The sequence below is a fragment of the Tursiops truncatus genome, chromosome 17 (assembly GCF_011762595.2).
Source record: "Tursiops truncatus isolate mTurTru1 chromosome 17, mTurTru1.mat.Y, whole genome shotgun sequence".
In the NCBI taxonomy this organism is placed as follows: domain Eukaryota; kingdom Metazoa; phylum Chordata; class Mammalia; order Artiodactyla; family Delphinidae; genus Tursiops; species Tursiops truncatus.
Genome location: NC_047050.1, coordinates 77,498,705 through 77,511,731, shown reverse-complemented (window position 1 = coordinate 77,511,731; position 13,027 = coordinate 77,498,705). Strand labels below are relative to the sequence as shown.

Here is a 13,027-nt window from a genome sequence, read left to right as displayed (position 1 = left end):
ATGCAGGGGGCCCGGGTTCGATCCCTGGTCGTGGGACTATATCCGGCATGCCACAACTAAGAAGCCGCTTGCCACAACTAAAAAAGATCCCACATGCGGAAACGAAGATCTCACTTGCAGCAATGAAGATCCCGCGTGCTGCAGCTAAGACCCGGCACAGCCAAATAAATAAATAAATATTTTATATATATATATATATATATATATATATATATATAAAGTTACTCGAGGACCCAAGCAGAAAAGAAATCAAACTACGCTCTCCTAGGACTTATTATTTTTTTTAAATAAATAAATTTATTTATTTATTTGCTGTGTGGGGTCTTCCTCCCTGCGCGCGGGCTTTCTCTAGTTGTGGTGAGTGGGGGCTACTCTTCGTTGTGGCGCACGGGCTTCTCATTGTGGTGGCTTCTCTTATTGTGGAGCACGGACTCTAGGCATGCGGGCTTCAGTAGTTGTGGCACACAGGCTCAGTAGTTGTGGCTCACGGGCTCTAGAGCGCAGGCTCAGTAGTTGTGGTGCACAGGCTTAGTTGCTCCGTGGCACGTGGGATCTTCCTGGACCAGGGCTGGAACCTGTGTCCCCTGCATTGGCAGGCGGATTCTTAACCACTGCACCACCAGGGAAGTCCCTCTCCTAGGACTTTTTATAGCAGCATCAAATGTAGAAGTCAATGAATCAGTATTCACAGAATTCCAAAGGGAAAAGAGTAGCTCCAGAAGCTCCTGCACGTGGTTCTGCTTCTGCCGTGTCAGGGAAGGAGGTTAGGACCAGTCTTCCCACTGAGAGCAACAGAAGAGACGGACAGGATGAACATGCTGTGAAACGTGTCTGAAGGCCCTGCAAAGACGAAGGAGGTGAGCTCAGGGCAGGAGAGCGCAGGAGTGGCCCCAGACCAGCAGACAGGCTTCCCCTGGCAGCAGCCACGAGCACCAGAATCCCAGCACCAGGGGGAGGGCAGGGGCACAATGTGAGCAGGGCTTCTGCAGGTCTCAGCAACAAGGGGACAAAATCTGTATTCCAGAGCACCGGGTAAGGGCTTAGCTAATAAAAATACAGAACATAATCCTGAGGACATACAGTAAGAAAGGATTTATTGTTTATCTGAAATTCAAATTTAAATGAGTGTCCTGTATTTTATCTGGCAATTCTATTGAGTAAGAATCCTGAAGAACTCCATCCTTTGGGAAATAAAGCAACGCGCGTGGGAACGGAATCCTCAGCTTCAAATCACTCAACCCCCGGACTAGATTAAGGTAATCTGAGTTGCCTCTAGCCTTGGTGCCTACCAGAAACTAAATAAGTCTCCTCTGGAGGAAGATGTCATTGTCCAGCACATTTTTAATAGGCAATGTACAGCAACCAAAACATATCAGGCTAATGAGGAACCAAGATATGAGTGAAAAACAAGAAAAATGATGAACAATAAAAACAGACCCAGATGCAGCCAATGATGGAGTTCTTGGACATAGACTTTAAAATAATTATGAGTGATATATTCAAGGAATTAAAAGATAAGACTGAAAAGTTTGGGCAGAGAACTGGAAACAATAATAAAGAACCAAATGGAAATTCTAGAATGTAAAAATACAAAACATAAATTGAGAGCTCAATGGCTAAGTTTAACAGCATAATAGACATAGCTGGAAATAGAATTAGTAACCTGGAATACAGTACAAATGAAAATATTCGGATTAAAGACAGAGAGACAAAAGGAAAGGTCTGACGCTGATGTCATGGGAGTTGCAGGCATGAGGGAAGGAGAGGATGGTAGCAGCGTTCAAAGAGAATTTTTCAAAACAAACAAGAGATCAAGTCAGAGCTTTGATACGCATGAAGAATCCCAAGCAGGATGAGTACAAAAACAAGCGAGTGCACACAAACACCAGAGCACACCGTAGTATAATTGCCAAAACCCAATGGAATGAGAACAATCTTCTTTCCCCCTTCAAAGGGGTAAAAAACAGTTTTTAATGCAAAATAAACACACCTTTGGACAAACAGAACTTTAGGAGGGTTCAGTAGCAGCAGACCAACAATGAAGAGAAAGACAAAAGAGAAAGAAAAAAGGCAGAAGAGACAAAGCCAAATGGGACATGGAGGTGCAGGTAGGGAGGGTGCATTGGAAAGAATACACATAAGAGCTGTGCAAGGGCTTCCCTGGTGGCGCAGTGGTTGAGAGTCTGCCTGCCGATGCAGGGGACACAGGTTCGCGCCCCGGTCCGGGAAGATCCCACATGCCGCGGAGCAGCTAGGCCTCTGAGCCATGGCCGCTGAGCCTGCATGTCCGGAGCCTGTGCTCCGACGGGAGAGGCCACAACAGTGAGAGGCCCGCGTACCGCAAAAAAAAAAAGAAAGAGTTGTGCAAAACAGTAGCACCAACATCACAGATATATAAGAGCTAAAACACACACAAAATAATAGCACATGTATTGGAAGAGGGTAAGTGTAGTTAAAAGGGCTAAGATTCTTGCATTGTCAGAAAAGTAGAGTGTTATAGTAGACTTGAGAATTCGAAGATATATTGTAAACTCTAGGGTAACTACTAAAGATTAGTAAGAGAACGTTGTGGCAGACACACGCTAAGATGATGCCCTGTGGCTTATGCCTGTGTGAGCCCTCTCCTTGAGTGTGGGTAGAATCTGTGAAGTAGCTTTAATCAGGCAAAGGTGATAGGCTGTCACTCCCATGGTTACGTTACATTCTGGAAGATTCCATCTTAGCAGACTGACTCTCCTGCTGGCCTTAAACAAGCAAATGGCTGTGTTGAGAGCTGGCTGCAGAGGGGCCATGTTATGGGGAGCTGTGGGCGGCCTCCAGGACTGGAGAGCACCTCCAGCCAATGGCCAGAGAGAAGCCAGGACTCAGTCCTCCAAGGAGACAGGTACTGCCAACAACCTAAATGAACCTGGAGGTGGAGTCTTCCCCACTCAAGCCTCCAGTGAGACCACAGACCCAGCTGACACCTCAGCTGCAGCCTGTGAGGTCCTGAGGGGCATCAGGTGGGTCACCCTTAGACGCCCGACCCACGGAAACAGTGAGATGGTAAATATGGGTTGTTTTAAGGCGCTAAGTTTGTGGTAATTTGTTATGCAGCACAGAAAATACAAATTTATACCTAACTGCTAAGAGTAGAAAAAATTGGAATAATAAAACATTTTAACAGATTAAAAGAAGTCCAAGAAGGAGAGTAAAAAGGGACACCAAGTAAATTGAAAATTATGAAGTAAACACTAAGATGAGATTTAAACACACATATGTGATTGATTACATTACATGTATTGGGTTGGCCAAAAAGTTCGTTCTGGTTAAATATCTGCAAAGCAATCAGTATGCTGCACCACATCAACAAATCGAAGAATAAAGATCACATGCTCATCTCAATAATGCAGAAAAAGCTTTTGACTAAATTCAACATACACTTATGACAAAAACTCTCCACAAAGTGGGTATAGAGGGAAGACACCTCGACATAATAAAGGCCATATATGATAAGCCCACATCATACTCAATGGTGAAAAATTGAAAGTGTTTCCTCTAAGATCAGGATGAAGACAAGGATGCCCACTGTCACCACTTCTATTGAACACAGTTTTGGAAGTCCTAGCCACAGTAATCAGATAAGAAAAAGAAACAAACGGAATCTAAATTGGAAAGGAAGAACTGTCACTATTTGCAGATGACATGGTAATGTATGACTTTAGGATAGAAAATCCTGAAGATGCCACTAGAAAACTACTAGAGCTCATCATTGAATTTGGTAAAGTTGCAGGATATGAAATCAATATACAGAAATCCGTTGCATTTCTATACACTAACAATGAACTACTGGAAAAAGAAATTAAGGAAACAATCCCATTTACCATTGCATCAAAAATAATAAAATACCTAGGAATAAACCTACTAAGGAATTAAAAGAACTGTACTAGGAAAACTATAAGACACTGATAAAAAAAAATTGAAGATGACACAAACAGATGGAAAGATATACTGTGTTCCTGAACTGGAAGAACTGATATTCTTAAAATGACCATACTACCCAAAGCAATCTGTAGATTCAATGTAATGCCTATCAAAATACCATGGACATTTTTCACCAAACTAGAACAAATAATTTTAAAATTTGTGTGGAAGCACAAAAGACCCCAAATAGCCAAAGCAATCTTGAGAAAGAAGAACAAAATTGGAGGAATCACACTCCCTGACTTCAGACTATACTACAAAGCTACAGTAATCAAAACAGTATGGTACTGACACAAAAACAGAAGTGGAGATCAATGGAACAGGATAGGAAGCCCAGAAATAAACCCATGCACCTGCAGTTAATTAATCTATGACAAAGGAGGCAAGACTATACAATGGAGACAAGACAGTTTCTTTAATAAGTGGTGTGGGAAAACTGGGCAGCTACATGTAAAACAATGAAATTAGAACATTCTCTAACACCATCTACAAAAATAAACTCAAATGGATTAAAGACCTAAACGTAAGACTGGATACTATAAAACTCCTAGAGGAAAACATAAGCAGAACACTCTTTGACATAAATCACAGCAATATCTTTTTTGAATCTGTCTCCTAAAGCAAAGGAAATAAAAGCAAAAATAAATAAATGGGACCTAATTAGACTTAGAAGCTTTTGCACAGCAAAGGAAATCATCAACAAAATGAAAAGACAGCTTACAGAATGGGAGAAAGTATTTGCTAATGATATGACCAATAAGGGGTTAATAACCAAAATATAATAAACAGGTCATACAACGTCAAAAAATTTTTTTAATGGGCAGAGAACCTGAATAGACATTTTTCCAAAGAAGATATACAGATAGCGAAGAGGCACATGAAAAGATGCACAACATTGTTAATCATCCAAGAAATGCAAATTAAAACCACAATGAGATATCACCTCACACCTGTCAGAATGTCTATCGTCAAAAAGACCACAAATAGGGGCTTCCCTGGTGGCACAGTGGTTGAGAGTCCGCCTGCCGATGCAGGGGACACGGGTTCGTGCCCCGGTCCGGGAAGATCCCACATGCCGCGGAGCGGCTGGGCTCTTGAGCCATGGCCGCTGAGCCTGCGCGTCCGGAGCCTGTGCTCCGCAACGGGAGAGGCCACAGCAGTGAGAGGCCCGCGTACTGCAAAAAAAAAAACACACACAAAATAAAAGAAATGAATATAGCAAAACAGAAACAGATGAACAGATATAGAGAACTAGTGGTTACCAGTGGGGAGAGGGAAGGGGGAGGAACAAGATAGGAATAGGGAATTAAGAGGTACAAACTACTGTGTATAAAATAAATAAGCTACAAGGCTATATTGTACAACACAGGGAATACGGTCAATATTTTATTACTATAAATGTTTTATGGGACTTCCCTGGTGGTGCAGAGGTTAAGAATCCGCCTGTTAATGCAGGGGACACGGGTTCCAGCCCTGGTCCAAGAAGATCCCACATGCCGCGGACCAACTAAGCCCGTGCGCCCTCTGGAGAGGCCCACATAACAAGACCGAAAGCCAGCAAGAAACTGAGTCCCTCATCCAAGGTCCCCAAGGGAGCGAACCCTTCCCCAGTCGAGCCCCGAGGTGAGACCACAGCCACAGCCAACGCCTGGTAGCAGCCTGTGAGACACTGAACAGAGGGCCCCACTGAGCTGTGATCTGTAAAGCAGCGCTAGGCAACTGACACTGGCGCTCCCCCAGCCGAAGGACTCGCCAGGAGCCAGCAGGCAGAGCGGAAGCGGCTTCTCTCGCCGTTACGTCCAATGACCCACCGAAGGTATTTTTGTTTCCTCTCTGCATGACTCTGAGGTCTGCTGGCTGAGAAGTCTTAGTTCCCAGGATAGGAACACTTCCACCAGGTGACATGAGGATGGTTTGAATTGAACACTGAGACCTCTGCCTGACCACTAAATTAGCGGACAAAGAAGGGAGTCACTGCGCTGACTGGGGTAATAGGTTATGACTACGCAGGAAGGTCAGTTCACTGCCCCTCACGCGGGTAAGGAGGACTGTCTGGAACCCAAGGTATTCCCTGGGGAGCCTGTTACTCACACATCTGATAGGAGACGTCAATGCAAAACTAAAGCAACTGAAAACAAACAACAAACAAATAAGCACCGATGACCATTCAAATCCTTCAGGTAAAGAACCCAGACCAGCAGGTGTCCTAGCTGAGGGCAAAGGGCACGTGAAATGGGCAGTGGAGGGAGGGAGCCCATGGTCAGTTACGGAGACGAGAACAGCAGTGGCTGTGTCTGTTTCTTCCTTGTTTGTTCCATGTATTTGTATATATTGACTAATTTCCTTTTCCACTCTGTTTTATTCTCCTATATTTTATGTCAGGTTTGTTGGTGTTGGTAAGCTTTACAATTCTGTATTTAAGTTTCAGGAAATCCAGGTTCCAGGTGAGACGTGAATGAATTTAAGGCACAGTTAATATCACCCAGGGATGTAGAGGCCCCCAGGACATGGTCTCACTGTCTTTCCAAAAAGTGAAAACAATCTTCATCCACACCCAGGACCGTTGCACCGTCAGGCAGAAGCACACGCTGCCGTGTGGAAGCTCCCACGCGTGGGAAGGGCGTGTGTGCGGGTCACAGCCCAGGCCGAGAGCGCCGGTCAGCGCGCCTTCCCGCTCGGCATCAAGCCCACCCTTCCACGGTCCGCTTTGTGCTGCTGGGGCCGCAGCAAACCACGCAGCTCCTGTGCCAGCAGGGGGCACGCGAGGGGACCTGCAGGCAGGAGGCAGCAGAGGGGGCTCCGCTCTTCTGTGTCCTTGACGCTCTCGTGCTGCCCAGGCAGCGGCCACACTCGCCAGCACGAGCTGCTGGTTCCGCACCAGAAAACGTCTCCCGCCCCTTTGCCAGAGGAGAGCGGTCTTTCTGAGCCACGAGGACCTCGCCTGAAGTCCCTAGGTCCCCCTTTGCTGCACCCAGGCCAGCAGTCAGAGTCAGGGCTCACAGCAGATGGAGGGGGGAACTGCAGGTCGGCTCCAGGAAGAGGCGGACTACTTCCGAACAACGTTGGTTTCTTTGTTCTCACAGGAAATGGCTAATGTTAGCCTTGAAGCCTCCACCTGACTAGGACCCCTGGGAAGGCTCAGAGGGCACCCCTTCATCAAAACAATGAAAAAACACACCCGTGAGCTCAGTGGTGGCTCTCCTCTGGGGGCTGGGCTGGTACTGGGGAGGCCAGATTCATCGCCCTAACATCAATGCGGTGACGGGATACCAGCACAGAAGACGCTAAGCAGCAGCGCTTAACTCTCGGAGGTGAGATGGTATCGCGATAGGCAGCAGGCAGGGCGGCGGTCAGGAGGCCGTGACCCGGGGCGAGATGCAGGGCAGTCTACGGGATATTGCTCAGTTTGTGTAGTCAGAGAAACACCAGGCTCTGCCACCAGAAATCTGACATCAGCCACTAGTGTCTAGTTCCCAGACATAAGTCAAGGTCAAAGATTCACAGCTCCTAGATTGAAGAAGATGCCAGATGTCCCTGGAGAAGAACCGTGCGATGCCTCTACAAGTGCTCTCCCAATGATGACTATTCTCCCAACCTTACCTGGAGGGGTCAGTGGCCTCTGCCAGCGTTCACTGTGCACTGGGAGGTTGGGATTGACATATATCCACTATTGATACTGTGTATAAAATAAAGAACTAATGGGGCTTCCCTGGTGGCGCAGTGGTTGAGAGTCCGCCTGCCGATGCAGGGGACGCGGGTTCGTGCCCCGGTCTGGGAAGATCCCACATGCCGCGGAGCGGCTGGGCCCGTGAGCCATGGCCGCCGGGCCTGTGCGTCCGGAGCCTGTGCTCCGCAACGGGAGAGGCCACAGTAGTGAGAGGCCAGCGTACCGCAAAAAAAAAAAAAAAAAAAAGACAACTAATGAAAACCTGCTGTATGGCACAGGGAACTCTACTCGGTGCTCTGTGGTGACCTAAATGGGAAGGAAAGCCAAAAAAGAGGGGACGTATGTACTCGTAGAGCCGATTCACTTTGCTGTACGTAGGAACTAACACAACGGTGTAAAGCAACTGCACGCCAATAAAAATTTTTAAAAAGTCCATTAAAAGTATTAAAGAACAAATAAAAATAGTAAGGAATTCCTGGGACAACATCTAGGATAAGGCAGAACCCAAAGAGATAAGCCCAACATTCAAAGTTGCTTAATCCTAAGGGCATTTGCCAAGTATCAAGCAAAAGCTATAAATCCAAAAAAAAAGAAAAAAGAAAAAGAAACAAGTGATAAGTGGGACTTCATTAAAATTAAAAATTTTGGGACTTCCCTGGTGGAGCAATGGTTAAGAATCCACCTGCCAATGCAGGGGACAAGGGTTCAAGCCCTGGTCTGGGAAGATCCCACATGCCAAGGAGCAACTAAGCCTGTGCACCACAGCTACTGAGTCTGCGCTCTAGAGCCCGTGAGCCACAACTACTGAAGCCCGCGTGCTGCAACTACTGAACCCACGCGCCTAGAGCCCGTGCTCCGCAACAAGAGAAGCCACCGCAATGAGAAACCCGCACAGCACAGCAAAGAGTAGCCCCCACTTGCTGCAACTAGAGAAAGCCCACGTGCAGCAACGAAGACCCAATGCAGCCAATAAATATTTTTAAAAAATTAAAAATTTCTGCTCTGCAAAAGACAGACTGGGAGAAAACATTTGCAAAAGATACAAATGATAAAGGACTGTTATCTGAAATATACAAAGAACTCTTAAAGCCCAACAGGAAGAAACCTGATTTTAAAATGGGCCAAACACCTGAACAGATGCCTCACCAGAGAACATATACCGACGGCACGTAAGCATATGACAGCTGCTCTGTGTCATCTGTCATCAGGGAAATGCAAATTAAAACAACAGCGAGGGACCACTCCGCACCTACTGCAGACACTTACGACGCCAGACGCGGGCGAGGGTGCGGAGCAGCAGGAACTGCCTCCGCTGCTGGTGGGGACGTAGGACGGCGCAGCCACCTTGGGAGACAGGCGGTTTCTTATAAAACTGAATATACTCTAAAGATTCGGCAGTTGTGCTCCTTGGTATTTACCGAAAGGAGTGGAAATTTTATGTTCACATCAAATCCTGTCCGCAGATGTTTACAGCAGCTTTATTCACAGTTGGAGGCAAAACTTGGAGGCAACCAAGATGTCCTGCAGTAGGTGAACAGAGAAATAAACCGTGGTCCATCCAGACAGTGGAATGTTACTTAGCACTAAAAAGAAATGAGCTATCAAGACACAAAAAGACACGGAGGAACCTTAAATGCAGATTACTAAGGAAAGAAGCCAATTTGAGAAGGCTATAATACTGTATGATTCCAACAATTTCACATTCTGGAAAAGGCAAAACTATGGAGACAATGAAAAGATTGGTGGCTGTGAGGGACTGAAGGGGGTAGGAGGAACAGACAGAACACGGGGGAATTTTAGGGCAGTGAAAATGCTCTGTACGATACCACAGTGATGGACACATGTCATGCATTTGTGCAAATCCGTAAAATGCACGACGCCGAGATCCCTGATGCAGACTGTGGACTTCGGGTGATTACGGTGCCTGTAGGCTCACCACTTGTCCCCAGTGTCCCACTCTGGTGAGGGATGCTGATAATGGGGGAGGCTATGCGTGTGTGGGGACTGGGCATCTATGGGAAAGCTCTGTGCCTTCCCCTCAATTTTGCTCTAAAAAAATAAAGCCTAAATTTAAACAAACGAACAACAACAAAAAAGATTTGAGGAAAACAGATGTGGTGGGGCCCATCACATCTCCATTAAACTCACCTGTCTGGCCTTTGCGAGAAACAAATAACCGTGGAAGATGGTGGATGACAGGAAACTTACGCAGGCAGCAGAAGCAATCAGGGCTGCCAGGCTGGAGGTGGTGTCTCCACTGCAGCAGATCCACACAGCCTCTGGCACTGTGGCGTGTAACGGCTGACTGGCCATAGCTTTCTCCTCCTGTCCGTGCCTGCAGAGCGTCCACGCAGCAGGCCTTCCCTGTCCTGTCTCAGGATCACGGTTACTCTCTGGCTTCCTGTCACAATATAGCTCATAGGGACTGCGGTGGGCAGAATGACAGCCCCCTAACGACGTCCTTGTCCTGTCCCCAGGAGCTGGTGAATACACTGTGTTACATGGCAAAAGGCAATCAAGATTGGAGATGGAACTAAGGTTGCCAATCGGCTGACCTTAAGATAGCGAAACCCCCCAGGATTATCTGAGTAGGTGCAACGTGATCACAAGGGACCTTACAAGTGGAAGAGGGGGACAGGGGAGAAGCAGAGGGAGCTGTGACTTTGGAAGAAGGTTGCTGACTTTGAAGGTGGAGGAAGAAGCCACCAGCCAAGGAATGTGGGCGCCTCTAGGAGCTTGAAGAGGATGAAGACACAGATGGTCCTCCAGAGCCTGCAGGAAGCGTGGCCGGCTTGCCGAGACCTTGATTTTAGCCCACTGAAGCCCAGGTCGGACTTCTAACCCACAGACCTGCAAGATAATAAATTCGTGCTGTTATAAGACACTAAATGTGCGTTAATTGTTCTTTTAGCAGCTACAGGGAACTAATACAGGAACCTGGGTCATCCCGACAGTTCACTGATCCAGGAAGTTCCAGAGGGTGGGAGATAGAACCACGCTAATGAAGTTTTTAGGGTTCACAGATCTGGGACACGCCAGGGCACCTTAAAGGAAAAAATAAATTGCTACGCCTTGGACCTCCTTCCGCCAGGAAAGAGGCCCAGCGCTTGGCAGGCCTCTCAAGGCTCCGGAGCAAGTGCTGTATTCGGGAACAGCACCCGCCCACGGCCTGGGGGACCCGGGCTAACGGCCAAGCCCAGAGGCCATGGCAGAGGCATGAGCTGCCAGGCTGCCGGGCCAGGTGGCCAGCAGGTCTGATAAGCTGCAGGTATTTGTGGGGAGAAGGATGCTGTGTGGGACCCCCAGCCAACCCGGTGGGAGGGCCGCGGCACAGACTTCAGGCTCCAGAGCAAGGCTGCGCCTTCCCTGCTAGAACACAGTTCTAGGTCTGGAGAACAGCTCCCGGGATGCTGTCGGCCCCAGTGGAGCCTGGAAGTCCAACTGGGGCACCGGAGGACAAGCAGCCTGAATTCCCCACCCTGAGCCGGGGTCCTCGCTCCACGGACTTGAGGCGTCGGGCGCACACAGAGCGATCCTTTACGACAGAAAGGACACATCCAGCGGGAGGAAGATGTCCACACCCCTCTCTCTGCTGAGGGTCGGTGCCGCTTCCCAGGACCCCAGCCCACGCCAATGGCATTCCTGGGGGAGGTGGTGGAGGAGGGACTCGGGCTTGATTCACAGAGCTCAGTCCACACGGTGGCACTAGTCAAACTGACCACTGCCCCATCACAGCTCCTCTCTCGGGAGGTCCCAAAGGACAGCGGAGGAGGGAAATCTCCCGGGGTACCTGGTTCTCAGCTTCCCGTGGATGGGAAGGAGAGTGGCGTGCGGTGCGCAGGGCAACGGCGAAGGGCTTGGCCGGTGCATTGGGAGCCTGAAATGAACAAGCCTGGAGCAACAGCGACACGCAGGCCCAGGGAAAGGCACGCGGATGCACCAGCAGCGGGGGCCAGGTTTGCGGGCAACGAGCGTGCGGGGCTGGCTCTGCGTCTCACGGTGATGCCCCCAGAGAGGGTCCACTGCAGAGGAGGCATCAGACACCCAGGTAGACATCACAACTGTCCTATGGACATTGGCCAGCCTTTCTCCTCGGCCACCCAGTGCTTAGGCAAAGGCCCACGAACACAGTGGCCGTGGTGGCAGGGATGCTAGTGACACGTGGGCCCAACAGCACAAGGCCCTCTAATCAAGGCTGATCTAGACCAGATACCGTCCTACCAAATAACCTTCTTTATATCAACTCATACACTCTGGCTGACAGTTTGGACAGATCATCAAGAACGCGGGTGGTGACGGGAGGCTGGGGAAGATGCTCTCTGGATGGACTTCTTGGAGCAGACCCAGAGCGGGAAAGCAGCTTCTCCACGTGACGCTGGCCTGTTGAAGACTCGGAACCCCTACCTTGTAAGGCTGGGTTCTGTTCTAGAAAATTCAGTGGGAGCCCACTTCCCACTACAGAAACCAAAATGGGGGAAGGGCAACAGACATCCGTCCCTCCTTTGCCTGACAATGGGAGCATGACCTAAGGGCAGACTGGACTTCTCACCAGGCGCCTGGGCCTTGAGAAGGAGACGCCAGGACATGGACAATTAGAGACAATCCTCAGCGGAGCTGCGAAGTCGAGAGCACAGCAGCGGCCGCCGCCTCTGGACATCCTAATGGGACATCTTCCGCGGCTGACCTGCCCGTGTCCTCCACTCCCTCATTCCTGCCTCTTGCCGAGCCCAGATCTCCTGCTACTGGACGTCCTTCTGATACATACGTTGGGCACATATAACTTCTATAAAATTGACAGTCAGGGCTCTGCAAACCTCCTGTGGTCCGGCTCTGTCCTCAGGACAAGGTCAGGCTCCTTACCCTGGCCCTTGGGGGGGTCGGAGGTACAAAGGTGACCGGTGGTGCTGGGAGTTTATCTGGGGGTAAGGCCAGCACCACCCTGGGAAGGATCACACTTGCACGCGACACTGGCTGCTGGTGGCCACCAGACCGAGCAGAACGGAGAGGCCGGCTCGGAGCCGGGGTGAGCGGCCAGCAAGGTGGGAGGGAGTGAAGGAAGCCGGAGCACAGAGAGCCGTCCTTGGGGGTGGGGGCTCGGGCACAGGCTCAGCAGGGAGCAGTCGCAGCAGACCAGACGCGCGAGAGGAAGGCCGTGACGGGTGTGCGCTTTGGATGCGCTGTGGAGCTCGAGGACACCCAGGGGAGGGCTGGGATGCGCCTGGATGTGGGTCTGGGCCGCAGGAGGCAAGACCTGGGTAAAGATTTTTGGGTAAAGATTCGGCTCTGGAGGCCACTGCCGAGAGGCCACAGCGGAGGCTGCGCGCTGAGAAGACAGGGCCTGGGGCGGAGGGTGGCCACCGCCGTCCCCGGGTTGCCCACGTCCCGAGGTTGGCGGCC

The 13,027-nt window shown here is 49.5% G+C and overlaps 1 long non-coding RNA gene across 30 annotated transcripts in view; it reads right to left on the bottom strand.

Moving 5' to 3' along the window:
* The window catches only part of LOC109552684 (uncharacterized), a 148,805-nt gene that overhangs the window by 129,248 nt on the left and 6,530 nt on the right, over positions 1-13,027 (bottom strand). For 17 of the 30 annotated variants that reach the window (XR_012327074.1, XR_012327076.1, XR_012327077.1 and 14 more), the window contains 2 exons: positions 9,779-12,881; positions 9,021-9,151 (listed from right to left, as the gene is read on the bottom strand). This is a non-coding gene — a long non-coding RNA (uncharacterized lncRNA). Of the gene's footprint in view, positions 1-203; positions 841-4,359; positions 5,139-6,302; positions 7,937-8,879; positions 9,152-9,778; positions 12,882-13,027 lie in introns of those variants that run through there. The other 13 variants (XR_012327091.1, XR_012327093.1, XR_004522746.2 and 10 more) reach the window with 13 other exon arrangements.